The 20,604-nt window shown below is 40.9% G+C and overlaps 1 long non-coding RNA gene across 1 annotated transcript in view; it reads left to right on the forward strand.

Moving 5' to 3' along the window:
* The first annotated feature begins 2,783 nt into the window (after window positions 1–2,783).
* LOC142062041 (uncharacterized) overlaps window positions 2,784–20,604 on the forward strand; it is a 41,972-nt gene continuing 24,151 nt past the window's right edge. Inside the window, exon 1 of the long non-coding RNA XR_012662357.1 lies at window positions 2,784–2,871. This is a non-coding gene — a long non-coding RNA (uncharacterized LOC142062041). The remainder of the gene's footprint in view (window positions 2,872–20,604) is intronic.

Genomic DNA, 20,604 nt, shown 5'->3' on the forward strand with positions numbered 1-20,604 from the left:
TGCTATGTCACATCAGACCTACGACCTGTGTGTTTTGTGGCATACAGATGACACCCAGCTGATATATCCTGATATATCTTTTCCCAACAACAGAACACAGCCTGCAACATACTGGCAGTGACAGGAGATGGCATTTCAGTCATACTGGGTAGACATGCTCGTACCATCTTCTGCTATTCTGATGGTAGTTCGTGAGGAACCCACCTGGCATATTGCCTTAGCCCAGGGGCTAAACTGCATCTCCTCAGTACGGACTTTTAGTAGGGAGCTGTGCAAAAACAGGCTTTTCTGTGAGAATGAATACACTCTTTTCCCTGTTCCTTGGAGGATATTTTACCTTGAGATTGTGCTGGACTTTGGGAAATCCCCTCACCCCAATACTCACATCTGCCCTCACACCAGTTTAGGGAGCCAGTGACAGCGACTGTCCTAAATTTCATCAATCTCTCGTTGCTTGCTTTAGCATCTTCTGTCCTAAAAAACTCTTCTTATCAGGGACAGGTATTTTTTGTATCCTCTGCTGAACTGGTATGGAGCATTTTTGCACACGGCAAAACAGCCAGTGAATATTTCCCCCTACATCAGTGCCAAATTCAGTGGTTCTTATGGAGATCATGTCAGTCAAGTTGTAAAGCTCTTCAGAGTCTGTAGGTAATGTTATGCAAATGCCTCTGTCTACTGCTGCTTCCCTGAGTTTAAACAATATCTGTCTGGATACATTTCCTTACCCTTTCCTCCAGTCATACCCCTGGCTCTGTCAGAGAGAGCCCTGGGGAAGCTGAAACCATGATGAAGGCACTAGCAGTATGAATACATAGAGGATTAAGACTGCTAGCCGCTGCAGCGTGTCACTTCTGCCTGCGACTTACTAAAGCAGAAAAGTCTTGTGGCTGACATGTCCTCCACTTCACTGGGTTACGTGACACATGCCAGAAAATGTGTCAACCCACTCCCCATCTCCTCAGCATTATTAGCCCAGGGAAGGAAACGCAGCCAAAGAACACGCACACAGCTTTGACAGGTTCTGCCTAATCCACCCACATAATGACATTTCTTATGCTAAGTGCCAGAGCGGTGTAGGGAGGCCACTGCCTGTACCAGCTGCTGGCAAGTCAAAGTTAGTTTCATGGTTATGCTTAAGAGATAGCCTGACGTTACATTAAGAAGCCTTTGTCTCCTGTGGTGCAGCGCTTAGAGAATGACATCAAAAGCCCTCCCAATTCACCCCCAGGGTCATTTGATTATAGGCATAGCACAGACCCATGCTGCCCCAGGAGACCTTGAGTCACGATGACATCCATGACTATCCTCTGATTCCACGGAAGGAAGTAATGTGCTTTGAGCATAAAACAACCAGGAGCAGATTACATCCTTCCTTGTGTCAGCTTAGCCCTGCTGGCTGTCAGGGCAGGCACTGGAGAGGCAAGGGCAGCCTCTCATTTCCCAGCCTTGCTCTTCCCTACCCCTACCTCAGGGAAGCTGTTCCTCCCCATGCTGGGACATGCCGTGTGGGCAAACCACACGAGAGGGTTTTGCTCAGCCAGGCAAGAAAGAGGACGCTCTGGCTCTCTTCTCCAATGTGGTACAGAGTTACGTCACATGGTGAAACATCCATCTCTCCTCCAATGGGACAGGCATATCTGATCATGAGGATGCTGTGTGTTCTCCGTCCCTTGGCATTTGTGCTTGTAATTGGTCTATCTGTTTCTGATTTAGTTATTTTCAGGCAGTCTTCTGCACCCTTGCTCCCTTGCTTGGGCACATGGGGCAAACCACAGACTTGCCCTTAAACTACACGGAGAAATAAAATCAGAAACAGACTAACCACAAGAATCAATAGCAAGGGGAAGAAAGCACATGATTGGATACTGCAGTTCCCTTCAGAGATCCATCTGTCTCAAAATGTGATGTAACTAGGCTCACGTACCACATCTGCGAAGCGGTTAACAGATCCTTCTTCATAACCTGACTTGCAGGGTAAAACTATGCTAGCTCAGAGGAGCCAAGGCATGTTTAAAAATAATTTCTAAGGAAGAAAAAGAAGTCCAGTTTGTGTGCACAGAGCTAAAGCAATCATCTTCAAGTCTGCTGTGACTCCTGTCAGTGTTATTGTTGCTTCCTAGAATTTAGGCTTGAAATTGGCAGAAGTCAAGAAGCAAAGGCATATGCAGAACCACTTGTGAGAATCAGTGTGTCTGTGTGCATGGGACGATTCTTTCCTGAATAAACACCAGTCACTGGGCTGCTGGGAAAGTGGCAATATAGCATGTGTAGGCCCATACCCATGAGGCAAGGCTATTTAAGGATGCAGTTTACCTTTTTTCCTACAAATAATCACAATCAGATAATGAACCACACCTCCCAGTGCCACTAGAATACATGTATTATATTCCATAACTGTTCCTTGTCTGTCTCCGAAAAGTAGCATCATTGCCTGGGAGGGAATATCAAGACATTAATCAAAAATAGATGAGCACTACAAGAAATGAAGGCCAAGCAGATGAGTATAAATAGCTTCCTGCATATCCAGAATACAGGAGCTGTCTGGAAACATTGTGATTAAAGTGGATACACTCGATCCAAACACACAGACAGTGTGCACAGCTGTCATTCCTATTCTGAACATCTTATTTTATACCCTGTTGTTCTGCAGCCCTTCATCAGGTGAACGATGTGAAGTCATTGTTCATGTGATAGATCAGACAATGGAGAAACCCTCCAGACAGGAACCTCTACTTGTTTCTGGCTAGGAAGAATAAATCTTTCCTTCTTTTGGAATCCACAGAAATACAGATGCAAAAGCAGGACATGGATAAATGAGAGAAGATAAGGTATAGCTCCTGCAAGCAGAACATGCTGTCTTCGAGATGGGTGAGTACTTCCAAACTTTCCAAATGTTGCGTTGTCCTCCAGATGGATAATAGATCTGCCCTCCTCTCCTTCCCGGATACTTTCCAGAATTTTAAGCCATAATAGAGGCAAGTAGTAAGCAGAAGTTAGTCTTGAAAGAAGAGATGAGACAAATAAAGGAAAAAAAACCCTGAGGTTGCCCTAAATTCTGTAGTCAACCTCCTAGACACTGCCACAGAATTTTGCATATCTCCATGAAGACTTGGCTGATTCTGGTTGATCATTAGCAGGACTTGCTGCAGCTGTATAAACATCAGATTTCTACACCTACAGGCCTTCATTCATTTCCTCCAGTGAGGCTTTTAATTTGACTGGCAGCTAGCCTATCTGTGCTGCTGATAAGAGAAGAAAAAAAATCACCCTCCAGTCTTTACATCTCCACTGCCTTTCCTCTGGTTCTCATCATAGAAGTGTACAAAGAATTAAAGAGCTTTCAATACATTTGTAGCCAAATATTTGCCCTAAGTGAGGTAGATTATATTTGCCTACTGTATCCATTGCCATGCTGGCATGTGTTCAAGACTGTCTAACTCCTTGGAGTACTATTGAATACTTTGAAAAAAAAAAAACTTTGTTTATAATAAACTGTTTGCCAATGAGTGCACATTCAGTGTTGTCCAGGGTATACCAGCTCTTGAGCTCACATGCCTGGCGTTCAGGATAGCACTTAGTCTAGCTTCTCAAACACAGCATCACGGACAGTCCTGGTACGTGGCCAATTTACCTCAGTCCTTTGCAGGATTATTAAGAGTATTCTGAAATTCTCTCAGGCATTTCACCGAGAGAAACAAAATCAAACAATGTTCAGAGGAAACATACTCTTTCAGAAAATACAACTTGGTCTCAATCAGCATGCTTTTTTGAGAGCATACTTACTTTGACAACATTTTTAATGGAGACAAATTAAAATAATATTTACATTCAATAATATTTAAAGTATTAGTTTCCCTAAAGTGAAAATATTTAAGTGTTCCTTGTTTCATTTAATTTTGTTTTGAACTTTATAGCATTCATATATTTAACATTTTTCCTATTAAATTGAATATTTTAATGTCCTTATAACTTTTGGGTTTTCTGGTGTGAGAATGATTTGACATTTATGGCGTACTTCCATCATGCCAAATACATTTTCTCTGAATTTTAAATCCGTAAAAACTTCAGCACCTTCACTTTTTTTCCCAAGTGTTGGAATTTCCCATAGAATGGAAATTCTGTTTCCTGACCAGCTTTGCTAGAATTTCCTGCTCTATCAAAAAGAAAGGGGGGAGGGTGCCACAAATACACAACTGTAAACTTGTCAGGATACATTTCTCATTGTTGGCTCATATGTTGCCCTCTTTTGGTAGCTTTTGTACTATACTACACATAAAAATGTTAACAACTGCTGTAGCAATCCAAAGGGGACTGCGTGCTGAATGTTAGAACCAAGTAACTATGAGGAGAGAAATAGGTTGCAAGTTAGTCACTTGAACTAGCTTATAGAGACATCCTCTCTGGAGAGAAAAAGCACAAAGGAGTGAATGAAGCAGTGCAGTATAAAACTAGACTATAAAGGGCAATGAGAAAGAAGAAAAAGGAGAAGGATCTGTAGATACTCGTGAATAATTTAACCCTGTATCCTGACTACCATCCTGTGATGACAAATATGACTTTCAAGTATTTGTTTGATCAAGATTTGTAAAGGGAAGCTCTACTCTAAACACCATTCCCTTGGTCTTTCCCTGTTGCTTTTTTCATAATCTATGCAGGGGTTTTGTTAAATTCTTATGGGTATTGACTAGTGAAGCCCAGAAGAGTGCCTGCTAACTTTCCAAGACTAAACCCCTGCCAAAGTCAACGTTCTTATTTTCACTGCTATATTTCTGAAAGATAAAATTAAATACTAGATGTTCTTTTACACAGTGATTTGCTAGTAATAATTATAAAATTGTGTGATACTAATTGCATTAAAAGTCTAGAATCATTATTTAAGTGAAACACTGAAATGTTAATTTTTTCCAGAAGAGAGTTTTTTTCTGCTATTTCTGAGCAAAATTTTAAAAAAATAATCTAGGTGTGTGGCAATGTTTAAAAGTCTAAGGAGCTGGGTATTCACCTTCTCTTGACTTTCAAAAAGAATTGAGTACTAACTCCTCCAAAAAGCCATTCTTATAGAACAAACTGCTCTTTACTTCAGACAATTCTCAGTTATAAGCTCAATAAATAGTTACACAGAAGAGATATTCCCACCATATCTGTGATCCCAATTCAGCATTTCACAGCCCTATTCTTTAAAGATTAATTTTCCTTGGTTTGAAAATCATCATCAGGAATTCAGCCTCACAAGAACTCTTTTATGAACAGTCGCAGAAATTATTTCAGAGCTCAGAAGGGAACCATTCCTCCCACCTTGAATTTTGGAGCTATTGTGGTGACTCCATAAGATTGGGAATTCTTGGGATAGGGAAGAACTCCCAGCCTTCCAATGTAAAGACATAAAACTGTTGCTTTATAGGCATTCTCCGGTGCTTTAGTCAAACATACGCTGAACCCCCCAGCAATATGAACTCCCCTTGAAAGACCATCTGACAGCCTTCCAATTTTCACCTTAAAAAAATACACCCAAAAGGCCTGAGTTTGCTGCCTTCCTCCCTTTTAGTTAAATAATACCGGCTGGTTTAAGCCTTTGCAGACCTTTGTTCCATGCATAAGAATGCAGCAGCCCAGCCTTATGGAAATACATGACTGCCTGCTGATTTCAATGCAGCCAATATGCACCTTTCAGTGGCCAAGGCCTTGTAGACTTTTGTCATATTTCCTCACAGGTCTATCCAAGCCCCTTCTGCTCCAGTCTAACAAAGTGCTTAAACATGTGCACCATTTAAGCTGATAGTAGTTCCTTTGTTAGAGCCACCTAGCAGGCTGTAAAGGGAGTTGTAAATCAGCAGCACAGCTCATGCACGTTAAGTCTGTGCTTAATGAGACACTGGGTTTAAGCCTCAGTCTTTCCCCCAAAGTGATTTTTCCAGCCTTTGAATTGTTTTGGGATTTCTTCCAACTTCTTCCAGGCAGTCAGTGGCTGGCAATACTGAACACAGGGTTGAGTGTAATAACACAGAGCTTTACACGTGAACTATTACCTCCCTGCTTCGTGACACATGCCTGTATGTGCATAGCCTTTATCACTATGCAAATTCATACCTCACTCCCCTCTGATCTGCTGTCCACTATACCTTGAAACTCTATCAGCAGTACTGATGGCCAGGACACATACATTCAAATATATCTTCTTTTCTTTTTGGTTTTTTGTTTGTTTGTTTGTTTGCTTTGCTTTGGGTTTTTTTGTGAGCTGTTTGAGGGATTTTGTACCCAGCTTTCTAATATCTGCCGGTCCTTTGATATCCTTTATCTGCTGTCTCCTGTTTGCATTCCTTCCTGGTTTAGTATCATCAGCACATTTCAGTATTGTGCTGTTTACCTCTGCTTTGAGATTAGCATAGAGATATTAAATAGAACGATGTTTGTCAAAAGTCCCTGCCATGACCCACGAGACATTTCTACAAGCTACGATAACTGAGCAATTGATCATTGCCCTTTGTTTACATTCTTTCTCCCGTTCAGTCTACACAGCAATGCTCCCCGCCAAAACAATTAATTTCTTACTCTCAACATGAATACCTGAGACTGTAGCAAATTACATATTCAGTGCTCCCTATAGCCACCCTCCTACATTCCCACCCTGCCTGTTTATCTCTCAGTTCACTTACTATGCATATTACCTTGCTTGCCAAGTGCCGACTGGGAGCGTGCTGACCATAGCCTGCAGCCTTCGTCCCTAAATCTATAATATACAGAATGTATTATGTTGCATATTAACATGAAAGGTACATTTAATATGCTTTATCCTTTCCAAGACCATACTGCTTGCTGCTCCTGGTACTATTTGCCTCAATCTTTCCTTGGGATTAGTGGGTGACTTAGCTGCATGAAATAAGAAGAATTTGGCCTAACATGTCTAAGACATTTTCCTTAATTCATGACTTTTGAGGCCAGAAAGCACCATTAACTCATCATGTCTAACCTCTTCAGTGTCACAGACTATAGCATTGCACTATTCCCCATATACCAAGCCCAATAATTTCTGTTTGGCTGACATATATTTTCCAGAAAGTGGTCCAGTTTTGATATTTACACTATCACTTTCTTGGGCAGTTTGCTTCAGCAGTTCATCACACTTACTGCTACAAATCCAAGCCTCATTGCTTGCTTAAATCTGCTTGGCTTACATTTCCACCCACTGATTCTTGTAATACATACATCTGATGCAAAACACTTTTTTCTTGTAATTATACACTGTAATCCAGTCATCTCATTTTGATAAGGGAGGACAAGCACACTCTCCAATCTACAAGTGGTTCTTACGCATTTTCTCCCACCCTTTTTCAGATTTCTAGCACCCACAGCACTGTAACACACCACTGCCACATAGTCAGCATTACACTCAACACGTACGTCCCTGCTAACTCACTCAAAGATTACATTAATGCTCTTTTGCAACATCAGACCAAGTCCTGTGTCCAGTTGCTTCCCCACAATGATATCAAAGCCTTTTCAAGCACCACCCTTGAGATACAATTTCTAGTGTATCAGTACAGCCACCATTAGTGCATGAGGTCCCGCTCACCAAATTTGGGCTGCTCCACCTTCATAATTTATTTATCATTCCACCAACTTTAATTTCCTCCCTAATTTGCCAGCGTTGTTTTATTAGGGATGTACTTATCTCTCAATCATTATGGACAATTCTGTAGCCTGCCAGGCATAACACCCATTTCTGCAGACTGACTCTGGAGCTTTCATTCAGAGCTGACAGCTACTTTTTAACATCTATCAGTTAGTGATTTCTTAATCCACTCAGCAATCACCCAATAGCTATTGTACAGCACTCATTTTTTTCCAAGTGCCTTACCAGAGAAGGCAAACAAGTATATTTGAATGCTAAAAGAGTAGACTTAGAACCTAAATCCTGCAAAGTGTTAAAGAACCTAATCCCCACTGGTGCCTGAACACTTATAAGCATGCAGACTTATGTGGCTGGTTTTAGGTCCCCAGCAATGAAACCTCATGCTTTGTGTATTTTTCTGTTGATATTAATTCATCTTATCTGTGAAAGACAAAACTTAGACATCACAGCAGTTGGATGGACCACACATTTTCTTTTCTAGTCACACACACACAGAGCTTTCCTTTTGTCTCTCTGCATCTCCACAGGTAACTATTATTTTTCAAAAATAATTGGCAATGGCAGTGTAAATCTGTTAGATAACACTTGTAATATCTTTGGGTGTGGATTATGCAGCTTTAGTGACTTTCATCCATATATTCAAATATCCTAAGTATTCCCTCATCTGTTTCTATCAATAGGATTTATTTATTTGTGTCACAGTGTTTCTTTCTTGTTAATTGCTTCAAGTTATTTTATGTAATTAAAGACAGATGGTAAAGCAAAGTTCAGTATATCATCCATTTGTTAATCAGTGGCTTATGCATCTCTATAAATGTAGCAGGGATGTTATGATTTTGTTTTTTTGTGTGCTGTGCTTTAAATTAAATACTGGGACCAATTCCTAGTTACACCGAAGCCAATGACAAAAACTGCCATTGACCAGGATCTCGCAGTGGGAGAGCGTGGATGGGGAAAGCTGCGAGCCAGCTCAGTGTGGTGTTTATGCTTTACAGAGGCACACAGCTTGCCCGCTCTTAGACCCAGGTCTTACCGTGGACCTCTGCATCAATAGCTTCCATGGTGTGTCTGTGGGAGATGAGCAGCCAGGTCAGGGCATTAACAAAGAGCTTTGTTCTCTTGACTTTGTGGAAACCCATCTCTCATCTCAGCATTCTTTGGGTTTATTCTATTTTGGGGGAATTATTTTTTTTTCCATATGCAAGGGAGCAAAACATCTGTTTTCATTAAGGACATCTTGTTCTTCAGATTAGAGGAAATCACCAAGAAAGGGAGAACAAATAAAAGTCTCCAGAGGAGAAAGAGGCCTACCACTCCCTTTGGGTAGTGCTCCCCTTGGGTAGCCATCTTGAACTGATTCACAGCATTGCCTGCAGCCGGCAGCCTGCGAGCAGCCCTGGCTGTCCTCCCTCCTGCACAGTCCAGGCACCACTCACTTCACACCCAACCTATTCATGGGCTTATTTTACCCCAGCTATTTTTCCTCCAGATCCATCCGTAGGGTGCTCTCCTCACTCTGAAATCCAGCGGCAGGCTGTAGACTACTGTATTATTTTGATGACCTTATCTTTTTTCTTTCATAAAGATTAATGGCATACTTGCAGGTTTGCCTGTCTGCTCCCATTGCTTACACACTAACAAGAGGAGCAAGCCTACCCTTCACATGGCCATCAGTGGCAGGAATGGGTTCCTGACCAACTTGCTTCTCATCTGCTTGCTCCATCTTTCAGCCCAACAAGCAATTCGGCTTTATCTGTTTTGACTCAGTACTAGCCTACTCCTATTGTTTCTCACATTCTTGCATTTCCACCTGGGTATGTGACTGACAAAAATGCAGTTCCTCAATTAGACTACAAGGGGTGTGCTGGGAATCGCAAGTCAGCCTAACAATTTATGTGCTACACCAAGTTATCGTAACTGACACAATACTTCCAACAAAGAAGTTTGGAAATATCAGAATCTCCCCCATCCCCTCTCCACCCACCCCACCCCCACTCCCCTTACTTGGGAAGGCCAAATTAGAGAGAATAAGGATTTCTCATCACTACCATGACTCATCCTCACACTGAGCACATGACTGGTGAGGTCAGCAACAGGGTTACCAGGCTTGGACTGTGGAAAAAAATGGATTCTGCTTTTTAAAGCACAGTTAGAGCAACATGAAAGAAGAGGAATGCAGAAGCCACCAAGGCCCCTAAGCCACAGATGGAAGGGGAGATGGACTCATGCTTCTTGGAAGAATGTGCAGAGACAGGTGGCATGGGGCACTTTGCTCTTTCATTCATCTAATCTTTTGGCTCTTAACATAAACTTTTATATTTTTCCCTCATGAAGGGAAAAACCAACAAATTCACCTATTTTACTCATCCTAAAATGGGATTTTTAAAAGTGTCAGCACCACTTCTTTTTCTCAGGAACATGCAGTGAGGCATATTTGAAAATAAATGGGCAATTCCTGCCAAGTAGGTGTCATGTTATTCCCTATTTAAAATGCAGATATTCAACTTTAAGCACATACTTATGTCCCAATAAAGACAATGCAATTTAAGCTAACTGTGAGTCAGCACGTGCTTGGTTGAGTCCTTGAATCAGGTCACCACCAATGAAGGATTAGCCACACCAGCAGTCCAGCAGTGGATTGTAGGATGGTACTTAGATCTCTGAGTCTACTACAGCAGGTGCTTCTTTCCTTTTTTTTTTTTTCTTTTTTTTTGTGTTCCTGTAAAACCAGTTTCATCCTTCAGGAAACCAGCTGTATTTGGCACCTACTGTAAGAAATTACAGTTGAAAATTCCAAACTTCTTTAACCACAGAGAACAAAAATCTTTGAATGCTGATGTTGAAGCACAACTTTCGGTTTTAAAGGTTGATTGTTTTGGTTTTTAATTGTTAAATGCTAAAGCAGCAAGCAGACACACTTTACAGTCTATTGCATCGGGCTCTTTTTCAGTAGGTTGGCTCCTGCCAACAACAGGTTCAGAACTGCCAGTTCTAATTAAAAACTTCATTTTAAAGATACATTTCACAGTTTATTCATGGCATCAAGTGCTTCCGACCCCGAGAAATTTAAATTGCTGGATCGAGCAAATGGATACAGTTTCTTTCTATTGATTCCCAAGTAATGGCTTTAACTAATTGTTTCAGCAATTCATGATTGAAATCAGTTTTTTCTTTTAGACAAGTCACCTAGAGTGGACTCCCTGAGTTCTATTTCTTTGTCCAGGATTTAACTGTGTTTTATTTTCCTTTGTAATTTTGTATTGCATCAGTTTAAAAATGGCTAAAGATTATTCTCGCCTCAAGAATTTCAGTGACAAATCCTTTTAGGAGTCCCAGTTGTAACAGACAATTGATGGCAATCATAACTCTGTATAAGCAGCATTGTGAAATCTCTGATTTATAAGCATATTCCATAGCAAAATATATTTTGATAACCCATTCTTCTCCCTGTTGCCAGCTCTCTGCCTCATAAAGAAAACGTGAGTGAAAGAGTTTTCTGCCTTCTAGATTTAGTGGGAAAATAGCACCTTCAACAGCAAAGCTTTCTGGAACACCAGATCTAGAAATGCCACACATATAGGTGGCTAAATTTTACTTTGGGTTATTTCTCTTCCACACTGGAGGAGTGGCACACACTGAATGGAGTTTCAAAGGAGCAAAATGTAGACTAACTTTTTGACTCATCATGTGTTTACAATTATTAATTAAATGCAGAGTATGCATTATACTACTATAACTAGCAGTTGTTATCTTGTATAATTTATAAGTTTTTCAGATTTAAAAAATAGATTAGGTGTTCTATTAAGTGATGAAATAACATATCATACCTTTATTTTATTATTTGGCTATTCAAGGTTAAAGAAATAGATAGTTTTACTTGTCCTTTTCAGTACGGTGATTATTAGCTATTGTAGGGCATGTTACTGGCAGCAAGTCCCCTGAACAACTTGCATACTGACAGTATCACATCAGAAAAAGCCATTACAAGTCATCAAAGCCCCACCTGCACTCTCACAATGATATAAATACACCTCAGTCACTTGATGAAGTCAGATGTTTGCACTTACCAATTGGTTTTAAAGCATGACATAGGCTAGAGATTCTTAAAGCATTTCAGACTACAGACAGCATCTTCATCAATTTTGTCATTGGGACTTACCCCTGCCTCCTGATCACACAGGCCACCTCCTGGTTTTGGTGGCTGAGTAACAGCCCTGAGGCAAGTACAACTGTTAACATTTAAAAGTTCTAGCTGGGAAATATTTAATGGATTTTTAGTTACTTGTAACATCATTAAGCTGTTGGAGGTGGGGAAAAAAAAAAAAGATGTTCTTATCTGACCAGCCAGCTCCTCTGCAGACCTCCAGCAGACACTCCCCAGGTCTTTGGTGGTCTGCAGACCACAGGTTGAAATACACTGCAATATAAAAATGACCTAAAGCTTAGAGCAGCTGAAAGTTCTTCACACCTGTATTTTTTTTACAGTAAGAGACAGATCTGGCTTCAATTGAATGATAAAGAAAGACATATAATTTTGACTAAGGGACATTTAACTAAACCACCAATATATTCTCTTAATTCAAAGCAGGAATAAGGGGAACATCTCCGATCCAAAGAATGTATTATATCATCAACTCCTTGTTTTTAAGTTGTTCCAAATCATCACAAAGATTGTGTAAGAGCAGCTGATTCCCAATATAGATATCCTTTTCTTGGGCACTAAGTCATGCCAAAACCCTGGCTGAAATTTTACAAGGAGTGTCTCAGATTGTACTTTAAATAATAGTTATTAGTCATAAGGATTGGCTACCTTTCTTTTCTTTGAAAAGAAGCTATGAATGTACCATCATTTATTCATTTCTGAAATCATCACATTGTTCTCCAAAAGAGTTGGGTTAGATTTACAAAATTTAGGAGCATATGTTGTGGGGTATGTATTTAGAATGCCCCTAGTCCGAAGCTCAAGTTTAAGAGTATGTGTCCCATCAGCAAGCAGTAAGCACTTGAATCTTTTCTGCAAATTCCAGAAGGTGCGATTTCCTCCTCATTTATTTAAAACAATTTCTATTTTGAATAAAAATAATCTGATAATTACTTTTAGTCTTGCACTGGTGTACCAGTTCCAAGGTCGAGTTATTAACTGGGGCTTCAAGTTAATAAGTGCTGTATGGTCAGAGAGGAAGAAAATTTTCCCTAGCCTGAAGGGTTTGTAATGTAAACTCTTAATTTAAAATTCATTAATTTTACACATCACCTTACATAACAATCACAATGCCATAAAAGAGTGAACACATGCTTGTAATTAAAGCCATGGCAGCCTCATCCCATTGTATGAAAAATAGCTCTATCATAATGGTCCTGAATTCATGCCAGAATAGCAGCTAATCATGGGAGAAAGATGATCTAACACTTACAGAACATGAAAATAGAAATGAAACGTTCTGGTTCCAGCCTATTTTCTCTAGACTTGCTGGGTGATCTTGTGCGTGCCACTTAAGCTTCCAGTCCCTCAATCTACCCATCTGCAGAACAGCAATAACGGTATTTATCTGACTCAGAAAACTTTTGTAAGAATAAATCCATAAATCTTTAAGTCTCTTATGTACTCTAAACAAGCTTTCTATCAGCACCCATCGGAGATACTCTTGAGACCACATGGACTACTGCTTTTAGCCCCATAATACCTCTTAAAAGTAGAGTTCAGGGAATATGTGGCCGGAGCAAAAAGATCCATCATGGTCAAACCATTTATATTCCTGTGCTATTTGTATTTCACCTCTAATATGCAATAAGGATAAAGTTAATCAAGTGCTCTTTTTAATTTCTTGCTTTATAACAGTTTAGCAAATATATATTCAGAAGAAAGTCAGACCAAGATCTTCTACATAAAATTTGTAGAGCAACGCATTTGTTCTTGTTCTGGACATTGTTTTCTTAAGAAACATCAAATTCTTTGTAAATGAACAGGGTCACAATAATATCTTACAAGGAGAGAAATTCTGGTAAATGCTACTGTGGATGACTTTTCATCTGAAAAGAATGCAGGAATAATGCTCAGTAGTCACAGCATCACTTTGTGCTGGTACCTAGCAATGGAAATGCTGATACCAGATCATCAAGGTCAGTAGTCCCATTCATTGGAAAACCATTCATGATATGAGAATGAAATGTCTTGGAAGTTAGCAGTGTCTGATTCTCTGAGCAAGTTTCACAGTTCAGGATAGAGCCAGTCTATCAGTGGCATACTTTCAGCATGTAATCATCTGTAAAGTCACGTCCTAACGGAGATAATGAGGTTCCATTCATTATTTGCCAAAGAAGTGCAGCAGTTTAAGCCTTACTCTTCTCTGCTGGAAAATTAAGTGTTTGAAATTTGGACCTGATCCTACCTGCACTGAAGTCAATGATAAAGTGCCACCTGATTTCAGGGGAGCAGCAGTAGACTTTCTGTAATGCAGAGATTGCATTAAATTCACTTATCCCTCTCTCACGGAGTGGAAAGCAGGTCATGGGTCTGATGTTTGCAGCAATAATGAGGAGGCTTTAGAAACTAAATGGGATGTAGCTGATGATTTTAGCACAAATTGAACTGAAATACTAATGACTTACCAAGCATTAATCTTATCTATTGCACAACCAGCACATGATGATGTCCAGAAATAGTGTAACATCATACTTCAGTAAAAAGCTCAAGGGTTGTTACTCTGTTCACTCGCACTGATATAAATCAGAAGGCAACCTCACTAAAGTAACTGAATTACATAAGACTAAAATTAGTGAGGCCTAAAACGGACCTCTCCAAGCAGTGAAAGGGAAGAAGGTGTCACCTGTCTCCAGTCCCATCTGAGGTGAGGGCAGCCCCAACCACCTGTGCTTGTGGAGAGCCCAGCCCTGGCAGGGACTGCAGCAGCCCTCCTGCCGTACACCCCATGGCAGCTTTGCTTCGGGTGAAAAAAGCTGCGGGGTTGGGATCAGAGACAAACTGAGCAGATAGGGCCATCCCAAAGGAAGCCACAGGGAAGATCAGGTCTTTGAATTTTACTGTGACGCCAACTCACCTCGGTCAGTCCCAGGCCAAGGTACAGGGCTGCTCTGAGCCAGTTTGCCTGGCCAGGGAGCTGGCACATGGGTTGCAGTGAATATCCTAGAGGTATTGTCTCTTTTTGACACTTGTCCTATCTCCCTGATAAACACAGCTGCCCTCAGCAGAGGGACATTGGCTGCTTCTGGCATTGGCTCCTAATTCCCTGTATTCGGTGCAGGGTATTGAGGCAAGTTTTTCTTCAGTGTGTTACCACAGGTTACTCATACATTATTTAACCTTTGGTGAAAATGCAAATTTATCCATGCAGAATCAGCTCCACTCTTTCATAGGTGTGTTGCATTCCCCTCTATGGTGCTTGATGAAACATGCAGCATGTGCGGTGCCCTGCCATATCCCCCTTATTGCCCACTGAGCTCCTGCTACAAGGTCCCCTCCACGACACCGTCTGACAGTAAGTGGGGGAGACCTGGTCTAACACCAGGAACTGAAAACTGATCTTTGAGCCAGACTCTGAGGCCAACAGAGCCATGTCCTACCTATTCAGTGAGTGCGTCTACCTCCAGAGCTCAGAGAAACTAAAATCATCCAGCCTTTTTAGTTCTTTTTACACAAACCCAATATCTTGCTCTACTGAGAAGCCACAGTATTTCAAAACCAGTAGCATGTTCAGCAGAAGACCCTTCACTCATTCTCCCTTTTATACACAACAAACATGGGTACTTCTATAGCTATGGGCATCCTCTTTTATGTAAAGAAAGCTAAAATCAAAGATGAAATGTTCCTGAGCAAAAATTTAGTGTTCATTATAATTAACAACTCTAATTTGTAAATTAAGGGGTCTTTTACATCGTGAATAAACTGTTCACCAGTATTATATCTTTAAGCAGCTTTTTTAACTATTTTATAACAACCAGCAAATCAGCATCTTACATGGCTCAAACAACTAATTAAATTGAAGATTTAAACTAAATCAGCGCTCAACAGAACTGCAGCCTTAGTTCTGAATGCCAAACCACACTACAGAAAGCTTTGTTAGAAAGCAAAGAGAATGTTATTTTTCAGCTAGAACACATGTGTGTGTGTGTGTAAAGGCAAAGATTATTCACAGCTAAAGTTGCAGGTGAAATACAAGATTACGAATACTGAAAATCTCATATAGTCCTTTACATTAGGAACAATAAAGTTTGTATTTTTCTATAATACCTTACACCTGAGAAGCTTTAAATAAATTACAATAATTAAGTCTGATAACATCACTGTGATATATCTCCATTTACAGATGGGTAAACTGAGATTGAAAGTGGTTCTTTGTGCCAATTTGTGCCTTACCCAACCAATCAAAGAACAAAATAGCACAGAATTTATGATGTCCTGGCTTCTACTTCACTGGTCAAACTTTTACCAGATCACATCTCAATCCAAGAGGACTTCATGCTAATGACCACATTGTATTTGAGAGTGGGACCCAGAGCTTTCAACTCCATTATTACAGTAATACTTCATCTCTTGTATTCCTATCTATTAGTTTAGCATATACAATTATTTTTACAGCCAAATAAAGTAAGTTCAGAAATTCACATATTTTTATTTTCATTATTAATCATACTATTTTCCAAGCACCTCAATTTAAATACCATTGAAAGTCTTTCTCTCGCTTGTCAAAAGTCCCAGTAAATTTATTCCCCTTTGATGTGGTACTGGATTATTTACTCTTCATTGTCTACATGGAACAAGCCCTGACTAGTAACTAGATGGCAGACGTGACATATCCAAATCCCAGAAACCTACTCATTTAACTTCATTGGTCTGTTGAGGGTTTGGCTTTTTTCCTGACCTTGCACATGTTAGCTCCATCTTTCTGCGAATGCATCAGCCAGCCTGCCTGAGCTAGTCACAGGCAGGATTAGTAAAATTAGGCATCCACAGATGTTAGGCTACCAAAAATGAATACCAATGCTGTGAAAGTATTTCAGGGGCTTTCATTCTGCAAGGGACTGCAGGATTTGCCAAGACCTCTGGAGGGCCTCTGCCCCACTCCAGTGCAGAAGCTGCCTTTTAAGACCCTTCTCTTTTCTCAGAGCAGCTGGGGCAGTTTCTGAGCCAGGATGAGGGCTGAAGCTCAGCTGGGAGGTGGCAGGATATCAGCAGAGGACAGGTGTTGGGATACTCCTGCACGATAAGTTGTCTGCATGAAGAGAAATTGCAGGATTTATAGGAGTTAGCAGTAGCGTGGCTAATGAGGACAGAGCAGCCTGATCCATGGAAGTGTTGAGCAACCACAACTCCCATTTACTTCAGCACTTTTGCAGATCAGACCCACAGGGTTATTTGATTTTTGGAGTAATTCAGTTGTAGCCTACATCAGCCCATCCTCTTGGCAGTAATGGCCCAAGCCATTTCTTGCTGGCTTTGACCAGCCATGATCAGCACGGCTCCTGATCACAAACCATGTCACACAGTTATTTTTATCATATCAAATACACAGAGAGACCAAGGGCCCAGTTTTTCCAAAGTGATTGAAATGTCCATTTCCTTTCGCTCAAAGCATTTTTCTCTCCAGGCTCAGTAGACTGTTGTTTTTGACAAACTATGACTCCCCATCTTGCCACTGGGCAGGCTGTGCTTGGGCGTAAAGAATCAACTAGATTATAAAAGCTTTAGAGGATTTGTTTATTTTATCACTTCATTTATCTTTTCAGTGTTATTGTTCTGTCAAGTAATCAAGAGATGAAGAAGGGCTACATCACAATTACACTTTGCTTTTATTCACACAAACCAAGAAAGATTGGCCAATGGTGGCTGTCATGCGCTGCACCCATTCCCACTGCTGTCCTTTGGAAGTAGCCTTTGTACATTCTTCCTCATTTCTGGCTACTCACCAGGAATGGCCAATGAAGTCAGAATCTTCTTCGAGGTGATCTTGTGCATTGTTTTCTCTTTTGCATCAGTAGGAAAGAAAAGTAACTAAGCAACACAATACAGGGTTTTTTCCGCTGACCTACAAAACGCTAGGATTTTTTTCCACAGTCTTTCCTGCTGCCCTACATCACTGCCTTTGATTTATCTGTTTCACTATGTGAAAAGGTCATCCTCTACTAGCCTGATAGGCTGAAATATCATGTACCATATCATTCATATACTCTCCCAAAGAGTTTACTTGCAGAGTTTTCATAAGGTGAGAAAATAACCTGGCTAATACAACTGTAACTGGGTTGATTTAAAAAAAAAAAATCAGTTTTCTAAAATATTTTCCTGGGACCCAATGGAGATGAGTGTTAACTTTTCTACAAAAAAATGAGACACAGAGGCATCTACCTAACCAAATCCAATTACACTGCAACTAGCCTACCCACCTGGACACAAATCCCTCCTTTGTCTGATTTAGAACATAGATGTAGGCATGGGGCTGCCGCACTACTAGTTTAGTTGCTGGCTGTTTTGCAGAGCTTCTCTGCCTCTCTTCAGCCCTCTTCCCCCATTTTCTGCCAATCTGTACTCTCTCCCCACTGTCATTTCCTCCCCTGGTCTAGCCCTAAAAATGTAGCTATTAAAAAAATCCTGACCAGCTCTATGGACCTGTACAGTGATGAGGAAGATCTGGCTATCAAAGGACTATTTGTCGCACACATTGAACTTAACTCAGAATCTCATTAGTTTCTCATATGAAGCTTCAAGAATATTTGTTTGGGATGGGCTGCGAACCTATCTCAACCGAAGTTAACTCCCATTCACTCGGAAATGGAGGAGGTGGTGCCAGTAACATTACAGGGTTCAGAAATGCAACACAACTTGTCATAACAAGTTGCTCTGGCAACATCTGTTAACAGCCCACAGAACTATGTAGCACTTAAACCAGATATAGCCATAATGTAGTTTTTTGCAGTGTGCTGTAGCTATCTGTACCTTTCCCAGACAGCAACACTTATTATTTGCTCCTGACCTCAGAAAACACTACCATTTCTTTCAGAGAACATTTGCATTTCTCTGGCATTAGGCTACAATGCCATGTCAGGTACATCTCAGGAACATCTTTTTTTGGAGACATCAAGCTCAGAATTACATCAAATTCCTTCAGACGCTCCTGTGGATGCTCAGCCAGCAGCAGAGTCTGGTCCAGACATCATTGCTTCTCAATCATTGGAGCTAATTTTTTAGAGAAACTCCTCCCAGTTTCACCATCACTCCAAATCCTTAACAATATAGCATCCAGTTTCATACACTCAATCCAGCACTGGGAAAGCTGGCCTGGCACCACCAGGCAAGACTACAGAAAAGCAGGTTTGGCTTCTGAGCTCATCAGTATAAGCATTTTGGTGTCTTACAGTCGTTGCTGGATTTAAACAGGCCAGCCTAGTCTCCTACAAGCAGTGAAGTCATATTGACATGGCCACTTTATCACAAATGTAGTCTATAAAGAGGGGTAGATGATAGGGAAGGAGACATGGACTCCTGTTTACTTGTGCACCATCAGCATCCTGTCACAAGTCACAATTCTTTTATGCTTTTAGCATTTTGCATGAACAATGCATGAAAGAGGTGAGTGCAAAGACAATTTCCAGAGTGAAAATTACTTGAAAATATTTCTTTTGGAATAAGGGAGCCCTCTGGGTGTCTACAGAGACAAAAGTCAAAAGAGGTTAATGCACGCCACAGCTATGCCATACCCTTCCTCTGGCTCTAGTAAGCCTGGCGGGTTTTTCCACTGAAACAGCAAGGGATTTTCCTATCAGAAGGCAGTTGGTATCAGCAGATCTCCCAGCTTATCTAGATGTCGCATCTCTTCCAATTTAAATGCTACATCAGTGGTTATTAAGCCTGCATTGCAAAGAAATAAAACTAAGGAAAACATTCTGGAGGGTGCTCTGGATTCTATTAAAAGATTGAATTTCTCACTACATTACACTTTTTCCATATGGCTGAAACCTGGAGCTGCATAATAGTCTGAATACGCTCATATACTGCTAGTGGTATAATCCCAGATGGTGACAAATGACCCCATTCCAACAGCAATGTATAGATCTTTACGACACCAACGCTCAGCCATGCTCTTGGGATATTCCCTCCAAACAATGAATGACTGGCAGATAACATAATGTTTAACTTCTGCCTTCACTTTTGTACACGCTTTATGGCTAACACTGCAGAGCTACTCATTTGTTAAGTACTCAGCCTTGTAAAAGCGTACAGATGACATGAGATATTCCCTTAGCCACCACAGAAAGATCTCCTTTGGTCTGTGAAGGTCAACTGTGGTGCACACAGTGTGTTACTATCTGTGTGTAAGGATATGCTCTGGCACGCTAGAAGTGAGCTGATAACGTCTTACCCCTGCTTGGGCCCTTCAGCTGCCTCTTGGGGAAGTGAGAAAGGCTGCCAAGCTCAAGATGTGCTGCATCCTGCAATTTGGCTTTCTCGAGAAGAACAACCCCTCCCCCAAACTCACCCACGCAGTTCTTTACCCCAAGAAGAGGTCATCACACAAAAAGTAGATAGGAGGGAAAGAGACTGCACACTTGACTATAACTGCAGAAGAGAGAAGTCCGGAGTCCTCTTGAGATGTTGTGTAAAGAGAAAGCAATCTGGGCTGCCTCCATTTTTACAGAAAGACCTCTGTGCTTTTGTGGACTTCATGGCCTGCCAGATGGAGACGGCTCCAAGTAACACTGAGCTCTTATTGCCGCAGAAAACCAAGGAGAACTATAACCCCAAGTACTGCAGGTGTAGGAGGGAATACTTGCTCAGATGGTGATTCAGTCAGCATCTGAATAAATAAGGTCAAACAGCCAGATATTATTCCAATGGAGGGGAGTTGATTTGTTTGGGGGGCAGAAAGGAGGGGCTGTTTGTTTGTTTTGTATCATTATACTGAAACCCTGCCCTGCTCAGAGTTTTTTTCCAAGAATTAGTTCTCATTTATTTTAATTAA

The sequence above is a fragment of the Phalacrocorax aristotelis genome, chromosome 9, assembly GCF_949628215.1.
Source record: "Phalacrocorax aristotelis chromosome 9, bGulAri2.1, whole genome shotgun sequence".
Lineage (NCBI taxonomy): Eukaryota > Metazoa > Chordata > Aves > Suliformes > Phalacrocoracidae > Phalacrocorax > Phalacrocorax aristotelis.